This window comes from Epinephelus fuscoguttatus, linkage group LG18, assembly GCF_011397635.1.
Source record: "Epinephelus fuscoguttatus linkage group LG18, E.fuscoguttatus.final_Chr_v1".
Taxonomy (NCBI): Eukaryota; Metazoa; Chordata; class Actinopteri; order Perciformes; family Serranidae; genus Epinephelus; species Epinephelus fuscoguttatus.
This window is the reverse complement of record NC_064769.1, coordinates 6,297,575-6,307,028: the sequence shown is the minus strand read 5'-3', so window position 1 is coordinate 6,307,028 and position 9,454 is coordinate 6,297,575.

Genomic DNA, 9,454 nt, shown 5'->3' with positions numbered 1-9,454 from the left:
TAACATTTTCAAAAGGTGCGTGAAAGAGGCATGGCTCAAAAGAGGAAGGACGGGGGAATTTGGCAGGTACCAACATATGGCAAACATAAAAATTACTATATATTCTATCTATTCCCTGGTTTTTCAGTAGTGGATCCCTAGGGGGTCCTGTGAGTTGGAGTGGTGGTGGGGGATGTTTATTATTGTTTGATAATTTAATTTAAGTTTAATTAAAGTTTGTTTTGTATTAATTGTTTGTTTTTTGTCAAAGATTAAAATGTGTCTGAAAATACACAATAGTATTAATCCAAACTATTATTAGTAAAGATAAATTGGCCTATTCATTAAAAAAAATTATATATATATCTATATATATATATATATATACATAATGTACAGTACACAACATCAATGATTATGATAGGGTAACTGTTACCTACAAATCTTTATCCATTCATGTGAGCTAGCTTACAGTAAATCAATTAGCAGCACTTTTTCACTGTGCGGCACTTATCCATAACAGCAACGTGCAATAGTTTGCTAATAGTTATGTACCATTGAAACATATTGGCCAATTAGCTGTATTACCATTATAGTAATATCATTATTATGGAGTAGTTTGTACCTTTTTTAGGCAAGAGACTCTAACACACCATCCACCTCAGAAAAAGCTGGCAAAAGTGCAGAAGGTTGGGCTAACACACCTAGCCATGCTACAACTGCTGCTGACTTAGCTACAGGCTGCACACACTAGAAGAGACCCAAAAACTATTGAGAGAATTATCAAAAGTGCAACTCAATATATGTAGTGGGGGATCCCCTGCTCTGCCTCTCTTTTAGTTTAGGGGTAGTAGGCATAAAAATAGTAGAAGGTCCCTGCTCTTTATTTTAACGGTTAGTGAACTGTCACAGTATCCTTGTATTATGCATTTTACTTTACTGTAGTTCTTTCTGTTAATATGTAAGGAAGGATGAGGCAGCTGTAGAGGAGCAACGAAGCAGTGAGGTATGCATTCTGATGTTCAGTTAGTAAAGACCCTCCCCCACTCTGCCAAAAAGAATTTGACCACACTCCCTTTGGCAAAAAGAAAAACAAGTTATTATCTTCTTCTTCTAACCGCTTCATCCTCTTGAGGGTCGCGGGGGGGCTGGAGCCTATCCCAGCTACATCAGGCGAGAGGCAGGGTACACCCTGGACAGGTCGCCAGACTATCACAGGGCTGACACATAGAGACAAACAACCATTCACACCTACGGACAATTTAGAGTTACCAATTAACCTAGTCCCCAATCTGCATGTCTTTGGACTGTGGGAGGAAGCCGGAGTGCCCGGAGAGAACCCCCACTGACACGGGGAGAACATGCAAACTCCGCACAGAAGGGCTCCCACGCCCGGGATCGAACCGGCAACCCTCTTGCTGTGAGGCGAGAGTGCTAACCACCACACCACCGTGCCGCCCCAAGTTATTATCTTTTTTTTTTTTTTTTTTTTTTTTTTTTTACAGTCCCTAATCATCATAACACACTAGATTTGTCCCAAGAGCCCCTGAACATATATAAAGTGGCAGGTCAGGGCTGCGGCCAGGATTTTAAATTTCCATTTTTTTTCCAGACATATATTTATTTTCTTTTTTACAATTGTATCTCCCCAAATGAAGATCTAAATGCTGTTTCAAAGAATTCTCCACATTGCCAGGAATATGACTCTGGTGTAAACACACAGTCCTTGTGGTAAATTTAATTTTACTGAGTAGTTTTGCCATAAAAAGGCCTCAAAGATAGTGACTCAAAAAAGAAAACAGCCTTTTATATAAAACTCCTATATGTAAAATATATATCATTAAGCAAGTTAAAACCTCACAGGAAAAGGACATAGGACATGACCTCTATGACCTCATGGGTAGCTAATATTATAGTCATTAGACAAACAAGTGCAAGAGTATAATGAGCAAGGAATCAATCAACTGATGATTTATCATATCAGATCTGATCAGATCAGGTTTGTCATTCAGCTAAGAGACCTGTTTATTGATTGTCCAAATATTAAAAGTCTGACAACCAACCAACAAATAACCACTGTTTGTGTGTGTGTGTGTGTGTGTGTGTGTGTGTGTGTGTGTGCGCGCGCATATAATAACAGATCAGTGTGTTTACTTTGGCAGAGCGAAGTAATTACTGTTCTTGTAGGTGGAGCGGCCAACACAAACACACACACAAGTACAGCAGATGTGTTCACTGTCTATTCAGAAGGAGATGAATTAACTGCATTTTTGACATTCTGGTGAAGTATTGCTATAAAAGACAACAAAGTTTCACTCACCAGCACCAACACAGTGTATGAAGAAAATAAAGTGCGGACAGAGACAGATGGAAATGTAGCTGCTGTTTTAAATCACTAGTGTGTTCAATGCATGTTAATTTGTAAAGGCAGCAGTATGAACTTCATGTTATTGCTTCGTGTGCAAAACTGCCAGAGTTAGGCACTCTGTTCTGTTTTTGTGCTGGGCTTTTAAGTTTCACGTGCACACTCGCAAATCTCAGAAATTATGTAACTGCGGGAGACATGCAGGTCCTCTTGAAATTTGAAACATTCTGGTCTGCAGCTGTGATGACTGCATGTGATTGCGTCTTGATGATTTTCATGTTGATCTCTCTACCCCGACCCAATCAATTCCTTTTCCACCTTCTTCAAAAACACACCAGCAATTACATTACATTATATGACATTACATTCATTTACCTGACACTTTTTAAAGTGATTTCAATAAGTGCATTAGACCATGAAACAGAAGATGTATAGAATGTCTGATGTCCTGATGATAATGGTAATTATGTTCCACCACTGAGGAGCCAGAACAGCAAACAGTCATGACTTTGTAGAACAGCAACTGGGCCTCACCTCATAGTGAGGAAGTAGCAAGCTGATTGGTAATAGCAGAGCTTAGTGGACGAGCTGGGGTGTATAGTTTGACCGTGTCCTGGATGTAGGATGTGCCTGAATCATTACCTGTCCCGTGGACAAGTATCAGTGTTTTGATTTGAGCAGCACTTGAGAGCCAGTGCAAGGTGCAGAGGAGCAACCTGGTCTCACTCTAAAGTCATAGAAATCTGGTGCTTGGGCAGTGACTTCTAGCATCAGACACCGAAGAAAAAAGCCATCCTTTAATGTCAGCATGATATGTTGCTGGTCCCTGTTATAATTTAATCGTAGTTGGCAGCGTCAGAGGGAAACACGGCAGGACAAGAACAAAAGTTACTGCAGTGAAAGTCCGAGTGGGGCAAGTAGGAGGGGTGGTGGATGAATCCAAAAAACACCAACACCCTGTTCTTTTTTCCCAAACCCAACCACATGCTTTTGTTGCCTAAACCTAACCATGTGCATTAGTTGTTGAAGGAAAAAAAATCAATTTGCTGTGTTGTACCAATGAAGTGCATTTATTTTGAAAGAGACTGTATGTAAACAGCAAATTTCCTGTGAAAACAGAAGTGTGTTGTGAAAGAAGACAATGCATGTAACAGGCAGAACATAATATGGTGTCCTAGGAGAACGCACCCAGGTACCTTGCATGTTGTATCTGGACAACCAAACGTCAATATATGACGAGGTAAGAGAGAGAATATGTTGGGAGGAGTGGTGAAGTGTGGAAGATGTTGGCAGCAAAGGACAGGTCGTCATCCAGTGTCACACTCAGGTTCTTTGCACTCCAAGTGAGGGACACCACAGAGTTCTTAATGGTGATGGAGCGGTCATGGACAGGAGATGCCTGCCCTGGAAGGATGAGCAGCACAGTCTGGATGAGGCTGAGCTTGAGGTTGTGTGCAGATATCCACTGAGAGATGTTAGCCAGACACATTCTGTTATTACCTGATGGGGGGAAAGACAGAATTAGTTGAGTGTCATCTGCAAAGTGTTGATAGGAAAAGCCATGTGAATGAATAACAAAGCCAAATGTGAAGAGAAAAGAGGAGGGGACCCAGAGCAGAACCCTGAGGACTAACTTGTCCATTTTATTTTGAGTTGGAAGAGATGTTGTGCAACCATCCATCATTGTACCCAGTGGAAGGAGATGTGTTGAATTCTACTGACAGAGATATCTCCAGCTGTGTTGACACAGGTGCTAATGCGACAAGCGAGCATGCTAAAGAGCAGCTAGCAAAAGTGTGGATGTAATAACTGTGCACAGGGCAGTGACAAAACCTGAAGTGGTCAGCTGGAGATGCATGACAGGCATGGCTTTCTCAGCTGTCCACTTGCATCTGGATAATTGAAACACATGATAATATCAGGTCTAAACAGTCTCTAAGAGATGAAAAGGTAGACATAGAACAGGTGGTGTCAGCAGGTGAGTGGGAAAATAAGGAGCATATGTTATCTTTTGTTTTTACAAAGTAGTTATGAAGTTGCTCAGTGGAAAGAAGGAGGGAGGTCGGGGAGTGGGGTAATCAAGTGGTAAATGGTCTTGCATCTGTAAAGCGCCTTTCTAGTCTCCAAACCACTCAGAGCACTTTAAGGTCCCAATCACACAGAAAGCATTTTGCAGGTTGCAAAACAGAGGGTGCACCACACTGCCTTTTTTCTTTTTAATTACCATAACCTTGTTACCCTAACCTTCAATCAATCAATCAATCAATCTACTGTTTATCCATCCATCCATTTTCTAACCGCTTATCCTCTTGAGGGTTGCGGGTGGGCTGGAGCCTATCCCAGCTGACATTGGGCGAGTTGCCAGACTATCGCAGGGCTGATATGTAGAGACAGACAACCATTCACACTCACATTGGCACCTACGGACAATTTAGAGTCACCAACTAACCCATCCCCAATCTGCATGTCTTTGGACTGTGGGAGGAAGCCGGAGTACCCTTCCGCAAACCCCGGGATCGAACCAGGAAGCCTCTTGCTGTGAGGCGACAGTGCTAACCACCACACCACTGTGCCGCCCAATCTACTGTTTATTTATTTTTTATTTTATTTATTTCACAGTAATTAGTAGCTAGTTCTAAAATGGACAGGCAGATTGCTCTAGCTCTGGTTGGGGTGAGAGGCTGTCAGCAAATAGTTTGTTGGGCACAAGGAAACAGAGATCTGTGTAGGTACATGAGACCCTAAAAAAGAGCGTGAATAATGAGGAGTACCACTAGGAGGTCCAGGGGTGTTGTTTCCACACTGGCCATTTTCAGGCATATTTTAGGTAGCCTGGCATTGTCAGACCCAATTCGCAAAATGCGAATGGGTCTGGACACGGAGTGTACATTTCCTCTGAGTTGCATGGCTGTGATTTCCAGCTTGGTCGCTTCCCTGACCTGCTCCTCCATGAGAGCAACTAGCAGAGAAACAACAATAGCCACTGGGTTTTCACTGAGTCCCATCATTTTCCCGATCAACAGAGCCAGTTGGTGTATCAAACTTTTACCACACCCCGTAGGAAGGACGGCAAACACATCCTTTTTTTCAATAAAAGCTTTCAGTGCAGCCGTTTGCTCTGCTTTTAAAGAAAATGTACATTCCAGTTCGTTCAACACATTTACCATCGCAGTTTCAGAATCAGTAGCCATGTTGGTTGTTTACGAAATGCATTCACTCCACTCCTTGTCCCGCCTATTCTGATGACGTGCCCACCCCAAAGTAATAAACGATTGTGATTGGCCCAGTAAGCTTTAACCGATGCCAGAATGCGCCTTTATGATTGCATGGCCAGACTGATCTGCGGAGCGAAATAGAATATGAGCTCGCGAGATTAGGATGGTTTCACCAGGCTATATTTTAGGATGACTCTGGGGCAGTTTGACAACCTTCTGTCTATCATTGGGCATAGCATAACAAAAATGAATACTAACTACAGGGAGTCCATTGGTCCTGCCAAGCAACAGAGCACAAGCAAGTTTACCAACTGTAAACTTGTTGTCGTGACCACCACAGAGGGCCCGCCACTCAAATCGTCCGACTGGACAATGGGGTAAATTACGATGAGGTATTATGAAAGATTATGTGGGGCGCTTTTCCACTCCGAGTTGAGTTTTTTTTTTTTTTTTTAACTCAAGGAGTTCCAACCACTCCCAAAAAAAATGCCAGGCACCCAGAGCACAGAAACGCACAGAAACTTCTCCTCTTCCATTGTATTCAGCACTTATCTTTGCATGTGCCACTGTATTTGTCCACAGCACCAACTACAATGTGGAGAGCAAAGGAAACTCTGCAAGCAAAAGAGCATGAAGAGTGTGAGTATGCACACATCACTTGTTGTGGACACTGTGGACACTGTGAGCACAGCCAGAGTGACGTGGTACAGGTACCATGCTACGCTCGCAGCTCTGTGAAGCTGAACTTAGCATGCAAACATATGCCAACTAGAATCAAACATAAAATAGGTTTTTGGTCTTAAACTGAAGTTATAGGTCAAAGTCAAAGCATCACCAAAGTCAGACATTTTGGGAAATACTGCTCACCGAGAGTTACGCAAAAAAATTAATATAGAATCAAAGTGAGGTTCAAAAATAACAAATTGTGGTTTTATGGGAAGTTATGGGCCAGACTATTTATTGGGCCGGTGAAGTGACTTTCTGGAGTCCTAGTTGGTTGCCTGGAAACCACACAATGACAACAGATGACAAAGTGACTGCGCCCAGGCAAGAAGTAGTGTAACAGTAGAGTGGCAGAGAGAAATATAAGACCAGGACGGTATCAGAGTGCAACACATTGTGTGTCAGACTGCAAACTGACTTGTATTTGACTGAAAACACAGCACATGAAGTCGGCCCGTCTCACACAGCAGATACTGTTTGTATCCAGAGTGAAGCTGACTTCACTCTGAGGTTATTTGACTGTTCAGGGCGAGAGTCCACTGGATGTAATGGAAAAAAAAATCTCTCTCACACATCTGAAAGTTATCAGCTGCCATGACATCATCTGAACAAACAGGCGTGATGACATCATACTGTGCAACAGAGAGAGAGAGAGAGAGAGAGAGAGAGAGACAGAGAGAGAGACAGCGAGAGAGACTAGGGGAGAGGATAAAATAGCGTACTGAAGGAGTTGAGTCTTTACATTTGAAACCACTTTAAATGTGAAAATGTGAAAAAGAAAATGATTTAAATCTGCACGCATTCCAAATACAAAAACATAACAACAAAATAAAATTAATACACTTCAGGCTTTATGACTGTATAGAATATTATAATAACTAAACAAGGAGACAAATCACATTAACCAGCAGTATAGGATAGGTTGGGAATTTTTCAAGTCTTAGGTGGGTGACTCTTTATTTATTTATTTTATTCTAAATCTTGACCCTCCCCTGAAGCTACAAATATTTTACTTGAGCCCCCCTGAGTGACTTGCTGAAATTGCATGACCGTCCCTCCACCATAAATTTGTTATTAGATTTATCAAACTTACCATCTCATGTTTGAAATTTAAAAGTTAGAAATTGAAGATGAAATTCTGGAGCTGAAAAAAGCCTCAGTTTTCCCTCCTGCATGGTGGTTAGTTCATGCAGAGGTTTATTTTTGGCCAAATTTTGATTTTTATAAGGTAGCCCTATTATAAGCTCAAGTTTGGTGGTGTTGTTGTTTTTTTCTGATGAAAGCATTTGTCACACATGATGTGTCCAAGGGCCGTCAGAAATGAAAATCCTACAATAATTTCTGTTTTTACAGTTTCTGGCTATGATAAATGGTGCTTTGTTTTGTTTTTTGGCTATTGTTTTATGCCTACTGCAGTTTGGAAGCCATGTTTTCTTTAAAAATAAGCAGTAAAATAATAATATACATTTTATTTTAAAAGGTGCCTTTCAAAACACCCAAGGTCACTGTAGCATAAAATAACACACAGCCATTTCAATTTGAATGCCCCTCTCCTAAGCCATAAATCCCTCCCAAGTGTTAAAAAAAATTATTTGACATGCCTCTCCCTCTTTGCACTACCCCCTCCCCCCCTCATAAGTAATGAACACTCCCTTAATCTAAATGTTAATACTCACATACAAACGTACAATAATGGCCTACAAGGAACTGTAGCGTACAAGTGGAAATACACAAGTGAAGTTCTAGTGCCTCATAATTTCCCTTTAGTGCAGTACTTTTATGTACCTGGTTAGTTTTTGATGTTCCTGATGTATACTTTGTATAACAGTTGATTCTCAGTCCACACAGAATCCTCTTATCAATAATGCAGTGCAAGCTCCCTCTAGTGGTCACACACATTGTAACAACACATTTGTCAGTCCAAAAACAGTGTATTATGTATTGGGTATCCTTAAAAAATAGCAGTCTGCAAGAAAACAAGTTTTCTTTGTTTTCTCAAAAAAAGTGCATTTTCCAGATAGGAGGTTTAAATCTTAAGCCATCGTATCATTTACATGTACTTTTTTAGTTTATCTCAAAATAAAGTGAAACTGTAACAAAGACAAACATATTTATTGAAGCTCAGCAGAAGTTTCACAGTGAAGACTGAGGAAACTGAGAGGATTTATTGAAGTACAGATTTTACTAGAATAGATTAATGATTCAAAGAAAATGGCATCAATCAGGATATGGGTTTTTCTGGAGCAATTATATGTTTAATTACATTTTGTGCATTAATGATCACAGTCACCTTGGCTGGAGTCTTTGCCATGTAGAGCTGTGGTTAAGGATCCCGGTGTAGTTCTTTCAACCATGCCAATGTTAACTCTTAGCTGGCTATCATGTTGTGGATCTTCATCATGAAATCTTCGATTAGAAGATGAAGCAGTCTTGAAATCTCCAATCAATTTAGGGATTTTCTTTGGCAGGTGTCCTTTCAACTTCTTTTTCTGTTTTTTCTACTCCACGATCACATTTTCCTTGTGACGTTTTGCTGCTATGCTGTCCAATAGCAGTAATGTATTATTTGAAAACCTAATTGATATTACAAGACCTTGCCACATAATGTGCCCTGGTTTATTTGGGGCAGCTAATTAGGTAGATGTGGCTCGCCTCACTTTGTCAGTCGACATACACGTCAAAATATGACTACCCTCCTGCATTTGTACACAGTTTTGTGATGTGTCATGGCGCATTGTCCTGCTGGGGGTCACAGCCATCAGGGAGTACTGTTGCCATGAGTTGGTGTACTTGGTCTATTATGGTGTTTGGGTGTCAAGTGACATTCACCTATATGCTTGTTTTCATAGTACAATAATTTATTCATGTTGTTAAATGGAGTGGATTGCTGCCAACCAATCTTCATTGTGCTCTGATATGCAATAACAATAATGTTCTTAGTTCTTAGTGCTATGAAAAAGTTCCTCTGGTCTAGAAAAGGCCACACAGTCTACACAGGCTACACAGTTTCATCCAACAGAAGTTTGTTTTCTATATTATTTCATACATGTTTCCCCCAAAATTATGCCTGACATATTTCATCATAGTTAACTTTAGGATCCTCACTCGGATTTTAAGTTCTGTGGGTTGAAACCATGTTTTAGTTTCAGTATCTCAGTGTCACTTTTGATCA